The following is a 14,805-nucleotide window of genomic DNA, read 5'->3' as shown; positions in this document are numbered from 1 at the left end:
AAAGTAGAAAAATTTTGAGCTTTAAAAGTCTAAAATGTGCTAGGAAAAACTACAATTTTAAAATTAATTTTAGAAATGCTCTAGGAAAAAAATTTTTTAGTTTAAAAAGTAAAACATTTTCAAATTTGGAAAATCTTTGACTTTTCAAGCTCAGAAATTTCAAAATTGTTTTATCTTAAAATGTTGAGATAAATCGCCCTTTTTTCTGTCTAAAATGTCCCCAATAAGCCATTGTACAAACAACATTGTGTTTCAGTAGAATTGTATGTGATAAAACAATCTCAATCTCAAGTGGAACATCTGGGAAGTGGAAGAAAAATATTTTTTATATCATTTTAATAAATGAATTAATAAAAAAACATGTTGCATTCAGTTTTCATCCCATATCAGTATTTAATACAAACCTTTGCTGCTATAATAGCTCCATCCTTGGGGTATATCTCTACCAACTTTGCTCATTTAGAGATTGGACATTTGTGCTCAATTTATTTTGTAAAACAGGCAAACCTCGGTCAGCCACAGATATTTAATTAAATTAGAGCCAGACTTTAACTAGACCTTGGAAACCATCTGTCTGTTTTAACTTCTTAAATGTTCTCTTCCAGGATTACCCAGTGTTTAGTTTTGTCTATCTTCCCGTAAACTCTTCCCCGCAGCATAAAACCTTCACAACCACTTTTTATTGTTGAGGTGGCGTTTTCATTTAGTGTTAATTCTCTGCCAAAAAAGTTGCATCCGATTGCCACACCCTTTTCCACATTTGTTGTGTCCGCTACATGGCTTGGAGCAAACTACAAACAGGACTTCTTATGTCTTTATTTCAATAATGGCTTCCTTGGCACTTTTCCAGAAAAAGCCCAGTTGTCATGCCAACCAATTCTCTCACCTGAGCTATCAATCTCTGCAGGCCGTCTAGAGTTACGATGGGCCTCTTGGCTGCTTCTCTAATTGATGCTTTTCTTGTCCAACCTGCCAGTTTAGGTGGACAAACTTGTTTTTTTAGCAATTTTCCTCCAGTATAACCATGAATCTAACAGGCCTGTCGCAGTAAATCAATTAATCGCATGATAAATTTCCATTTGCATGGTTGCTTGTCTCTTTCTACCAAAAACTGGATGACAAAAGGTTTCAGCCTGGAGTTTTGGCTCATCTAGTGCCTTTTTCAAAGGTCATTTTTGTTTACAAAAGCAGCGTCTCCATTGGCCATGCAGTATAAATGCAAAATTTGACATTTCGAAAATAAATTTTGAAACAACTCATTGAAACATTTAAAATGTCTTTCAATTCCTGTGGTAAATGTTTATTAGAAATTTTAATTTATTTATCTTTATCATATTAATTTACATCACTTGTAAAAGTTAAATAACATGTAAAAAATAGACTTGAAACAATTAAAGGAGCATTTCTGTCATGTACTCACATGGACAAAACATTTATCCATGTATTTTATGATCTGAACAAACTTTCTTTTGAAATCTGTAGATATTTCCTTTGTTTTGTTCTCAGTTGAGATGAGCTGATAGTTCCCACACCATCTGACTGCAGTCATCTGAGTACATTTTACAGTGTTTATGTTAACGAACCGGCGCAGATCATCAACGATGTGCATAGTAAAGTTGAAGCTCAGCAGGGATCTGGTGTCTCCTGCAGCTTCCTGCTGTCCAGCCTCCAGTCTTTGGTCTTGCTGATGTTGCGGTGGGGGAAGTGGTTCACGTTCAGAGTAGTCACATTTAATCAGTTACATTTTTTGAGTAACTTTTTGAAATATATGCACTTTTACTACGTTGTGGTTTTTACTTTTACTTGAGTAATTTTATTATCAAGTATTTCTACTCTTATTTCTGGATTTTCTACCCATGAGAAACTAACTTTTTTAAATAAAAAAATTCACCAGACACAGACACACATCTGCAGTTTTTGTTAAAGTTTCATAAATTTTTTATTCAAAGAAACTCATTTGGAAAAAATATTTTGCCTGATTTTGTTATTTTTTGTAACTTATAGTTATAGTAATTTTTCCTTATAATGCCAAAATCTCCACATAACTTTATATTTTGGTCCATTTGATGATCCATCCATTTTCTAACACCCTTGTCCCTTTGTGGGATCAGGGGGTGCTGAAGTGATCTACGCCACCCAGAACACCCAGCTAATGTTCTGGGTGAGAGACAGGGTTCACCCTGAACAGGTCGCCAGTTTGTTGCAGGGCAACACAGAGGCAGACAGGACACACAACCATGCACACACACAGCTAGGGCCAATTTAGAGAGACCAATTAACCTGACAGTCATGTTTTTGGACTGTGGGAGGAAACCGGAGTACCCGGAGAAAACCCATGCATGCACAGGGAGAACATGCAAACTCCWTGCAGAAGGACCGGGGCCGGGAATCGAGCCCAGAACCTTCTTACCGCAAGGCAACAGTTCTACCAACTGCGCCACTGTGCAGCCCCCATTTTGATGATGTAATTTTTAAATATTAAATCAATGAAAATTTGATCAGTTACTCTGTACTTTTCACCAAATGCTTCTTTACTCTTACTTGAGTAATTTCCTGGATGGCTGCTTTATGTTGAAGTAGTTCTACTCTTAAGTGTATTTTTTTGGCTACTCTGTCCACCTCTTCGCTCACTCAGACTTTAACAGCAGTTCAAACCTCTTCAGTCTGTCGGTGAGAAGCAGGTCTTCATTTTTTTCCTCTTTTGGTCAGGAAGTGAACAGCCCAGATCAAGAGAGAGGTGTCAACTCTCAGGCACTACAGGATTGCTGGCTGTTGTGACTTCCTACAAATCTGTCAGCATAAACAGCCGAGGAGTCTTATGCTGAACTGGTTTGTCTGGTTTAGGCAGCAGAATGGAAATGTGTCTTCCCTGAGGCAGGGAAGGAGAAACTCGCACAGCAGCAGCAGCAGCAGCAGCGTGTTTGCATGAAAGCTGCCTGAGCATGCAACTTCTCCTAACAACTGATACCATCTCAGTTCATTTTTCTGCTTGTGCAGGAATGGAAATCCCAAGCAGAAGAAAGGCTGAACTCTCAAAGGAGGTGAAGGAATATTAGATTTCAGGTGATAAGACATTTCTACCTCCTATAGGAGAGCTTGTGTTATGCTAATGTTGCTATAAGAGAACCCCATCCTATAGGTTTTAAATGAGAAAAAAAAAAGTTTYAGAGCTGCTACTATAGACTCTAAAAATACATTTGGAGCACATTAAATATTTTCTGTTGAAGTGAATCACTTTGAATCAGACATGATGGCTTAAAATAATGTGATTATAGATTATTTTGATAAAATTTCAGCATTATATGATGAGCATTATTTAACTGGAGAAAGTTTTTGTTAGACAGACAGACAGAGAGATAGTTTAGTGTCTGGAAAATGAGCTGTTTCAAAAACCTCCGGAATGTAACCTAACAAATCAGAAGGCGCTGTGCCGTTGCCTAGCAACCACAGCTAGACCCAGCCTGTTACCTAGCAACCCAAGTGGAGCTCCAGCACGTTTTCCCAGCTTGTTTTGGAATAGAATAAAATAGAATAGAATAGACTTTATTGAATCCAAGGGGAAATTGCTTATAAGTTGACAAGCTACTCCATCCTAAGTCTTAAATATTAATCAATCAATCAAATTTTATTTGTATAGCAAATTTCAGCAGCAAGGCATTTTAAAGTGCTTTACGTAAAAAAAACCAGCATGTGACATAATAGAAATATAACTATAAGAGATTAAGTTTATAGTATTATATATATATTTATATGTCCACACCTAAGAGTGATGTAAGTGATTCAATATGAGAAAATAAAAATAAATAAATAACAAGCAAGCACATGCAAATATGATCTAAGAATCTGAAGATTTAAGTTACTGAGTTACCGTTGTATGTAATGTACAATGGCTGCTGGAAAAGGCAAGAGATTTTTTTTGTTGTCTTACCATCCTGAAACCACTGGCTGCATTCTTTTTGGTTGTGCAGGAGGTTCCAATTCTGCTTTTCAAAGATGTACGATTGTACAGTTGCACTTCTGTTTGTAGAAATTTTCATGTGCGAGTGTAAATGTTAAAATCATTATCTAAGAGGGATTTTGTGGTCTTGCTGGTGATCTTTTGAGTATTTTTCTGCTGCATAACATATGTTTACATTTAATCCTCCGTTTTCTGTCTTCTGAAATGGTACACCTTTTATATATATTGGCATTTGTTTGTGTGTTTGAGTCCCAATATCCCTAGGAATGAGTTTGAAACCCTTTTCCAAACAGATAGATGTTCCAGACTTTGTTTCTCATCTGCTCTTAAATATTTTGAGATCAGATAAAACAGAGGAAGGAAGTAAAGGAACGAGGAACAAAAACATACTCTAATTTCCTTTTTCCACCCTTGATTCTGACTTAGCTGAGATTTCATATTTTTCAGACTTTTTAAGACAGCGTTTGATCAATGTTAGCAAACTGTTGCACCAGTTTTATTGGTTACATTCTAACAGTGTAGATGCAGGAGAATGTGATGTGCCAGTGCGTGTGGTTAAACAATGGCAAGAATGATGACCACATGAGATTACATCACAGGAAAGTGATGTGAAATATCCCCCAAAAATTGTCTTGGAGTTCTCTTACTTTATCAGCTAGAAGGAAAATACTGAAAACAAAAAGACGTGGCTGCAGAGGGGGTTTAAAGTGAGTTAAATGGTGGGGCAAATCTGTTATTTTCCCCAGTATACACAATGTCCTGGTGTTTTACTTACCCTCCCCCACAGAGCACACAAAAGTCTTTGAGGTGACGTGCTAATTGATGCAAAGTAATGGAGGAGGAGAACACACAATGGCTGCCCCACTAAGCTTTACATAAACTTATCTTTCTTTTACGGTAACAAAACCTACCAAAAAGTATGTTCTCTTTTTCTTTTTTGGTAATATTTAGTGGAACCAAACCGAGGAGAAATCCAGGAAAAAGTTTGAAGAACAGGAGAAGGAGGAGGGGAAGTAGAAGAAGGGGTTGACCTCCTGTGGGTCTGGGGTCCCCTCACCCAGCTGTGGTCGTCACCTCACACTGCAGGACACACACTCACACACACACGTACACATACTCACCATGGCTATCGTTGCTCTGTGGGAGTTTGACCTGAGCCAGATGGCCACCACTCTCCACCTTTTATGACTCTCCTTTTTCCTGTTATGTTATCTCACTAAACTAAAATATTTCACACCTAAAAAAAAAAAATAGAGATCCAGGGATTCAGAATACACTTTTCTGGGATGGATCCATTTCAAGACAACGCTAGTCTTTCATTGCAGCGTGAATGAGGTGAACAACACTAAATCAATTATCTATCAGTTAACACGCTGCTTTTATGGACGGCTGTGATTAACGGAGAGTAAATAAATCAAACACGTCAACTCTAGCAGCCAGGAGCAATGTGGTGACTGACAGGGTGTTTTGCAATCAACGTTATATTGAGCTGGACACAGTTTTAACTCGTTTTATCAAAAGTAGAAGGAAAGAACAGATTGTAGTCAGCTTCATTCTTCATCATTTTGTCACATCTGAGGTGGGTAGAGTAGCTAAAAATTATACTCAAGTAAGAAAAACAATAAGAAAAAAGTAAAAAGTAGAGTTTCAAGAAATTACTCAAGTAAAAAAAATATATTAAAGTACTGAATAACTCATAAAATCTGATTTAATATTTTAAAATGTTGCTGTCAGGCAGTCAATATGTAAAGTTGTAATATAATGTAAATGTAAAGTAATTCTGGCATTTAAAAGACTAATTTAAAAAAAATACTACAAATAAGAATCTGACAGCATATTAGGGCTGTTAGGAAAAAAAAGGAGAAGTACATTTCCACCAAAAAAATGTCAGTAATTTTCTATGAGAAAAAATTTCTGAGATTTTTTAGAAAAAACTTCTGAGGTCAAACTCAAAATGTCTGTTTTTTTTTTCTAGCTAATTTTGGACTTTTCAAACTCAAATTTTTCGAGATTAATCTCAAAATTTCTGAATTGTTTCCATGGAAATTTACTCTTCCTTTTTTTCCTATTTACTCTGGCCCTTAAACCATCATAGTAGAAACAGTTTTCAAATAAAAGTTTTCATTACAATATACATAAATTAGTATTTGCAGTAGGTAATGTTAGTTTTACTGATCTCCTAATACTATCAGCAGATAGAAAATGACATTAGAACAAAAAAGTTGGTGCAACAACATGATGTCTGACTTTACCATAAACTGTAGGTTTGTGTCTGTCTTTTCTAGATCAATTATTTTTGTTCTTTCTTCATTAAAGTTACTTCTATCTAGAAATTTTGCTCAAGTAAAAGCAGCAAAAGTTGAAATTAATGTGGCTCAAGTAAAAGTAAAAAGTATGGTGCAGTAAAAGTACTTCTAAAAGTAATTGTTTTTCTAAAACTTACTCAAGGAAATGTAACTCTTACCTACCTGGAGCTCAGCTTGGGTTGCTAGGTGACAGCCGAGTGCCCTGATTGCGATTCAAAAATCTGAAGGTTTTTTTAAACTGCTTATTTTCCAGATACTAAAAAGCATAAACCTACTGCCAAAAACGGACTATGTGTTCTTTTAAGTATTTAGACAGTTTTTAGAAGCAGTAGCAACTCAAATGGAAGTACAAAAACATGCAAAAACGTGAATTTTGCATGAAAGATCCATTAAACAGACATATGGGTGTCAGTCTGACTTTAGTCACAAATAAATAAAATTTGCCTCTATGTCCCATAAAATGCCTCTAACAGTAAAATTTTGATCTCCTTTCTGTTGTATTCTGAGTTTCTGCCTCTGATTACACAGTAGCGGTGCAACTTCTTAGTTTTACTATTATACTATTGAGACATTGTGATGGTGCAGAGAATCTGTGGTGGAGTCATTGTGCCACATTTTCTAAATAGTTGTATTAAACTCCTGGGAAATTGCACACAATTTGATAAATCATGTACTTAAATTTGTTTTTTGCAACATTTTTGCACGTTTTTAAAATGTACACTATAAATTTTTGTTATAGGTTAAAAAAATTATTCTTTCAATATTTTTGTGAATTTTATATTACAAATATCAATATTTTCTCTACTCGGATTTTGTTTATTGTGTGATTTTTTGTCCACTGTGATAATGCATTTGTCAAAACAAAATAAACACTGTAAAATTATAAAACTGARGTTGTGCTGAAAATAATGATACCAAACAAGGTAAGGTAAATAGTTTTTTTTTAGGTGAAAATATAAAGGTAAAATCAAAATTAGTCAAAAACGGCCATTTGGAACAGAGACTCCAGAAGGTTAAAGGGCCGGTTGTGCCAGAATGTATTGACAAAACCCATTAACAAATTGTTAAAATATCAATGAATTCTTAAAATTAAAGGATATTTAACATCTTTTCAGTCCCTTCTGGGTTTCATGATTGTTTTGTGATTCCTTTGCATTAAAAATCAAAGTGTTTGACATACTAATTTGGACATATAATATTTCCAGTTGCATTTATTTATATTGGTAAATGTGACTTTTTATTATTTGCTGTACAGATCATGGACTATAATCTGACACCATTTAAGGCTTAGGCATCTGTTCAGTACAAGTAAAAAAGTTTTTGACAATTTTTGAGAAAAATCTGCAATAAACTCTCAAATATGTATTAATGCAGAAAAAGTGCAGGGATTTGTGGATTTTGCATGAATTACCATGATAACTTGCAAGAGACTGGAGGGACTGATAGATATAATTTGACAGTAAACAGATAAAAACTACATTGATTTGATTGATAAAGTAATATTTTAGCACATTTAGTGTTTAGGCTAAAACTCACAGGGCCTCATAAAAAGCTATGGTGGGCCGGATCTGGCCCATGGGCCTCAGGTTTGGCACATGCGCAATAGATGATCCTCCACTAGCCATGTGATCTGACAAATACTTTGATCAGCATGATCTGATGCACATAATAACATTATGTGACATTTATCATATAAATATTGCTCAATGAATGCTGGAAGTTGTTATTCATTCATGTTGGTTTTGCAATCCCAGCTGCATGCATATTAAGCTCACGATTTTGGTCACTTGAGTGGTGTAAAATTTGAAAGTGGAATAAAATGCACTCCAAAACATACTGCCAAATTACAGCAAAATGGTTCACCAAACAAGAAGTCAGTATTCATTAGTTAATATATACGCTCCAGGCTTAAATCCAATAGAAAACCTTTGAGGTGATTAGCTTTGTTATGTTCATCCCCTATTAAAGTAAGAGAGGACATTAAATGAAGCACAAGTGGGCTAAACTTTTGGATTTAATAGCAATTTTCACAACTGCCATCCAATTTCTTTAAATTTTGTAATTGTTTTTCACTTACTATTGTTCTGAGGAATAAACTTAATCCCCATGTTAGCTGAAACAGCCCCAGTTTTCCACCAAGAAGTCATTTAGTCAGTTCCAAGAGCCTGAACACTGAGATGCACTAATTTAATTTATTCTATGTGCTATTAGCTTAATTAAATATTTAGAGCAGATATTTGTTTGGTTTACTGAAGAACCAGTAAACCACTCATCCTTAAAACACACAAACATTTACTAACCCAGGAGTATGAGCACGAACCCACTTATTCTATAGATTTCCTGCATGTTCATTTGCTTCTTAAAGCCATATGAATTAAACTATTTTGTCTCAAATAAGTCTCTGATATTCATATTTTTATTAATACATGCTATTCTCCCAAAGCGCCTTCATAAAAGGCAGCTTTTTGTGTGTTTTCTGGTGAGTACGATCATGCCAAATTACCCAGCGCCTAAAATATTCTTTATCAAGCTCCAGACATGTGTTTTCAATGTTCTTTAAATATACTGCCTCTGCACAMACATATTCACACACAAAAACGCACATGCACAAGTATGATGCCAGATAGTTAAAAGAAAACCCCTCCCTTTACTCTCTGAGTCACAGTTTAGTATATCTCCATTTTGTTTTCTCAGTATTTCGTGTCAGAGAAATTTAACAGACATTTACTATGTTAAAACATGATGCTTATTTGCTAAAATATTAAACTATTACCGAAGCTATTTTCACAAAGAAACAGTTTCACCAAACAGTCACAGTAATTATTCTTGGAACAGAACATTTGCATAAAGTAAAATATCAAGCACCATTCATTCAGTCAAAAACCATGAATGAATGGCTTTCCACTGAAGGGACGAATGTTCGTGTGAGCGCAGGACGCTGTGGTCAGTAAGCCACTCTTGCTGCGTCTCTGTGGCCTGGCTGTAACCCTGCATGGGTTTACCCACCCACACATGCACACACGCAGCCTCTGCAGCCTTGTAAACCCGGGTTGTGTTGTTTCCAGCAGCAGTAATATTTTACGAGAGCTCGGTAGGAGAAATACAGGCTGCTCAGGTCACGACATGAGGTTACAGGCATGTCTGCTTTTGAGGGTTCTATCGAATTTGGGTTTTTGTTGTTGGTTTTTTTTCAGATGCCAAGCTACTATACGTGCAAACATTTTAAGTTTGGCATGCTCCAGATATTTTGTTTTTGAGAATGAGAGGCTTTATTGTAATCCTTTAAAACTGTTTTGAAAAGTTCTTCAGGCTTTGTGAAGGAGAGTGGTTCAAATGGGCAGATGAACAGCATCTGTAAGTCATGTACTTGATCAAAATAAACACAAGATGCATCATTTACTTAGTTTATCATATTAAATTAAATTAAATTAAATTAAACCTTTATTTAACCGGATTAAAACCGATTGAGATCAAGATTTCTTTAACATGGGTGACCTAGTCAAGAAAGGCAGGAGCATACATCATAATAGGCAACAGCAATAACAAAAATAGACAGTAAAAAYTTATAAACTGCAAACAATTTGACAAAAACAGTGTTGTTGTGACACTAATAATGTCAAATGTAAAAACACAAGCACTGTTGACAAGATTTCCTTTGTTCTTTGCATTTTTGTAGGCTAATAATGCTATTATCATAGATAGCTATAAGCTATTAGCTTAGTTATGATATGTAACACATGTTAGCTATAACTTTTAGATAAATTAGCTAACATCTAACTTAACATAGAATAGACATGTGCTAGCTATTAGCTGGTTTAGCTACAGGTGTATAGCTAACTTACCATACRTTATGGTAAGTTAGAACTAGTAGTTCATTCTCTTCGTACTCAGAAGTCAGATTTTATGAGTTACCAGTGGGAAACTATCAGATCTAGGACATAAAAACAGCTTTTGTATTTAAAATTGTGTAGCAGTAGCCAATATAAACTATGTAGTATAAGGACCTCTGGTGGTTTTTATCTCTTTAAACAAGAAGAACACACAGTGCTCTCTCTATATCTTATTTTACCTTCACGTTAAGATAAATGTATTGCTATTAGCTTGTATTGCTAACAGCATTAACCACTACAACATTTAGCAAATACAGCTGTTTTCTAAAATGTTATTACCAGGTTCCAAGACTTCTGCAACAGCTGTCATGGCTAAGGGCTAATGGCAATAGCTATTAGTCCTTAGCCGATTAGCCTATAGATAACTGACTGTACATGATAGCGATGAGATTGTAAGAAGTTAACAAATAACCAACTTACAATTCATTAGAAATGTTACTCATCTCTATAGAGGTTTGTTGGTGCTAAAATAATTTATTTTAAGTCTCAAACTGTATTTTTCTTGGTATTTCAGAAAATTTTACCAAATGTGGACAAGGTTTACTAAGCCTTGATGATTCAGCTTTTTAATAAAATCCCTTAATAATGGTCAGGTGTTGGCAAAAGTGAGTGAAACTGGAGCCAAAGTCGAAGGATATCATTTAGAAAGTCCCAACCCTATAGAGGCATTATTATTAAATAACCTTAAATGGTTATAAAACACTCTAACTTGGGATGATGCAAGATTCTTGCACATTATGTCAGATTTTAGATAATAGGCAACCAATGCTATTAATTGGTTGCCTATTATAATTTCAGGCTCTTAATTTCTCACACAGCCCTCAGTTTCAAAGGTTCAAAACACTCTTGTTTTAGAATCTATTGATCTAATTGGTTTGTGAAAATCTGATCAGCTCTTGTTCTTTAGTTTACACACAAAGACAATGTTAAAATGTGAGATGACCACACCCACGGTAATTGAAAGCATTTACGTTGACATTGAATATCAGATGACCTGGAAAAAAAGAAATGAAATAAGATCATATCAGTAGCTACTGCCAGCAGCTGTGCTCTTTTAAGGTTTAATGTTTGGATCCAACACAAGAAAAATATTAAATGTTCCTTGTCTGAAATACCAGCCGTTGCTCTTTTTTTTCCCCTCTCTCTGTTTTAAGAGTTGTTGTAAAAGTCAGAGCCAAAACCTGCTGGATGCTTTTATGTAGAAAACACTAAAATTGCAAATAAGAGCAAATCACGAAGGTGAGTAAATAGAAAAAGAATGGGGAAAAACAAAAGAAGAGACAACCATTGTATGTGGAGGGAGGAGAGATTAACTTGTTTCTTCATTAATATTAAAAAAAGTACCAATTTAAGCATTTATTATGCCTTGCCTGTCTTTGTTAAAGTGCATAAAACAAAGTATTTCAGCAAGACACCACAAAATTTGAATGTTTGACAACATCCGGCATCATAACTTTATTTCTCCCACTGTAACAAACCAAACCATGTGAAAATCAGGTAAAAACTGAACTTAATTGCGCTACTTATCTGATCCACAAAGTGCTGTAAGAGCAGTAAAAACCCAAATGTTCATGTGAAGAATGACTTCGACCGTTTGGATGCTGATCTTCAGTAATCATGAGGTCACGAGGTCACGGGACCAGATGTATCCCTTCTGTGTTCGTCTCAGGTCCAGTAGGTCGACTTCACGACAGACACATTCAGGTTGTCTGTATTTATTCTAACAAGAAGAAATCAAGTTGGTGGTTAACATCAGTCCAGCAGTTTCTGCCCCTTAGTTACAAACAGCAACTGAAAAAAGGGGCAGGAGCTGTCAGTTACCGGTTGCTACGGTAACCACCAACTTCCAAGAGCAACGTAACAGAACGTAAAACACCAAAATGTCTAGAAAAACAACTTATTGACTAAATAAAATAAATGGAATAATTAAATAATTTTGACAAACTTTACATCTATATAATTGTTAAAATAAAACCCTGTTACACATGCAACTTCCTCAGGAGAAATAAATGCACTTGGGTGTGTGTGACATCATCCAAGATGGTGGCCATGTCACCAATGCTTGAGGTGTTACAAATATAACATGGTGTGCTATAGTTACATGGTAGCGTTCACAGTATTTCTATTGTTTAAATTTAATTATTTCCTCTGATTATTTTGTGTACCCACAAAGTTAGTGTATCCTTAATGGCGGGTAGCAAAACCATTGAGAAATTAACTTTATCACAAAATAGATTATTATAGAGCTGAAAGAATAATTTTTATTATTTTAAATAATATTTTAAAAGGTTCTCTGTTGATGTTGGTTAACATTAAATTAATTGGGCCTTCTTTGTTGTTTTTCGTTACAGTGAATCAGTTTGTTTAACATTTCATAAATTTATTTGATGCGTTTGTTTATTTCGCTTAATATTTCTTGTAAAAAAAGATGGAAACATTGGCATTAATTTTCATAAATTTTTAAGTTTACTTTTACTTGATGGTTGTTTATGAATCTTAAAAATGATAATACTCTTATTTAATCACGTTATTGGTAAAGTTATTTGTTTAAGATTTGATACGTAAGTTTTAGGATTTGAGACTTGAATGCTTTCACTGTGGACTCATCGTTGGTCTTTCAGGCCTTTATCTGAGACTTGTGAATATGTACTTAAGACTTACTTGTGTCTAAATTCTGTTTTTGTCTTGATTTTACACTTGAGTATGTGAATATTGATGTATAAAGCAGAGTACTTTAAATAATGACAGTCCAATGATTTTTTTATATCTCATTTTATTAGTATGGTGTATAGATCCAATAACGTTACATGTAAAGATTTAAAGCAAAGCCAAAAAGGCTTTAGTTAAAATACAATGTTTTTGATATAAAATTATTAATGCAGATCAACACAAACAAAAACATAGGTTTTCATTTGCTTGTTTAACATCTTTGAGAGCAGTGGAGTCTTCAGTTCCTCTTGACACATACATATGAGCGAGTTGAGGTACAGGGATAACTCCTCCAGCAGCCAGTCGCTGTGAACACCAGAAAGAGAAGTCAGAAAACCAAACGGCAGAAAAACTCTAAAATAATCAATCACGCCTTTCAAAACTGACTAACAGATCTCAGTTTTACAAGAAACTAAAACTGGATTAAGGCAATTAATTAATTATGACATAAAATAATGTATATTATCAAGGTAAACTGAGTCTTTGAATATTCTCAGAAATGGGAAATCATCCTGCACAGTTTCATTTACCAAGATAATTCATCGTTGCACAGCGGTTTGAGCTAAAAGGCTGTCCAGCACACCAGTTTGCATCCAGAAAATTTCTTCCATCACTCCACAACCAAACAGAACTCTGGAAACAATAATATTACAGATTACATATTTCATTTAATAGTTTATTGAAAAAGCTACAAAAAGCATTTGTACTGATAACTCTTGTGCATTAGTGGCTCCAATCCATATCTCTACTTGGGAATTCACTGAATCTAATATCAGCCTGTGAATGAACTGGTATTCGTCATAACTATGAATTGATGCAAGGTTTGCCTCCATGGTCAAGCAGTTTTGCTGCAGAGGAGACGTAGGTAATGTTTAGTATCAGATAACTAATATTGTACAAGAAAATTGGTGATGATTTAAACAAACCAAAATTTTTCCCCAATGAAGTCCTTCAACCTGAGGCTGGGGAAACTGTTCCAGATGGTGAGTCTGATTAATTTTGTTTGTAATTTATTGATACGTTTATTGATAAGTACCACTCATCATATTTATTTTGCTACAGGAAATACTTTACATCAGAATTTTAGAAACCTCAGTTGAATTCTTACAATAATTTTAGTTATTTTGAGAAAAAAATATTGTGGTATTTACAATGTCAGTTTATAACAAACTAAATAATGTTGCAAAAGATCACGATAAAAAAATGTGACTTCCTTGTGTTAACAGATTATTACTCTGGTTATTATTATTATTATTTATTTATTTATTATTTATTTATTTATTATTTATTTTAACAAATAAGTGCAATTTTTTTCTCATTTTGAGAGAGACTGGCAGTTAAAGTTTCTTTTTTTGTGCAGTTTCATTGATAAAAGTATAATAATTATTAAAACACTCATCCACAAATTCTTAGTTTGAAAATTGGCTGCCTCTGTCTGGAGTAATGTTTTGGATGGCTACTTTTACTTTCACTTTTAGAGTTGAAGTAGTTCTACTTACTAGAGTACGTTTTTGGGTGCTCTGCCCAGCTCTGTGTTAACCAGAGATTTTTCCTGTGTGATGTCAGGAGACCCCCAGGTCTTGACGGTGCAGTCTTGTCCTTGGGGCTGGTCTCTGTTCAACGGTCGATGCTATCGGTACTTTTCAACATATAACACTTGGGCTCAAGCTGAGGTGATCTTCTGTCCCTTTCATCACCAATTTTCTTGTACAATATTAGTTATCTGCAGTGGTGGGAAGTAACGAAGTACTTAAGTACAATTTTCGTGTATCTGTACTTTACTTAAGTAGATTTAATAATGGGTACTTTCTACTTTTACTCCACTACATTTTACAGTAAGTATCTGTACTTTCTACTTCACTACATTTCTACAAAACTGTCGCGTTACTCGTTACATCCAAGTCGCATTGCTCTTCCGTTAAAATATGAAGTTCAGGTTCTT

General features: G+C 34.7%; 1 long non-coding RNA gene across 1 annotated transcript in view; it reads left to right on the top strand.

The window, feature by feature from the left end:
- LOC108166128 (uncharacterized) overlaps positions 1-14,536 on the top strand; it is a 65,957-nt gene extending 51,421 nt beyond the window's left edge. The window contains exon 3 of the long non-coding RNA XR_001776408.1: positions 14,430-14,536. This is a non-coding gene — a long non-coding RNA (uncharacterized LOC108166128). The remainder of the gene's footprint in view (positions 1-14,429) is intronic.
- The last annotated feature ends 269 nt before the right edge of the window (positions 14,537-14,805 follow it).

This window comes from Poecilia reticulata, linkage group LG2, assembly GCF_000633615.1.
Source record: "Poecilia reticulata strain Guanapo linkage group LG2, Guppy_female_1.0+MT, whole genome shotgun sequence".
Taxonomy (NCBI): Eukaryota; Metazoa; Chordata; class Actinopteri; order Cyprinodontiformes; family Poeciliidae; genus Poecilia; species Poecilia reticulata.
This window is presented reverse-complemented; position numbering and strand designations above follow the sequence as displayed.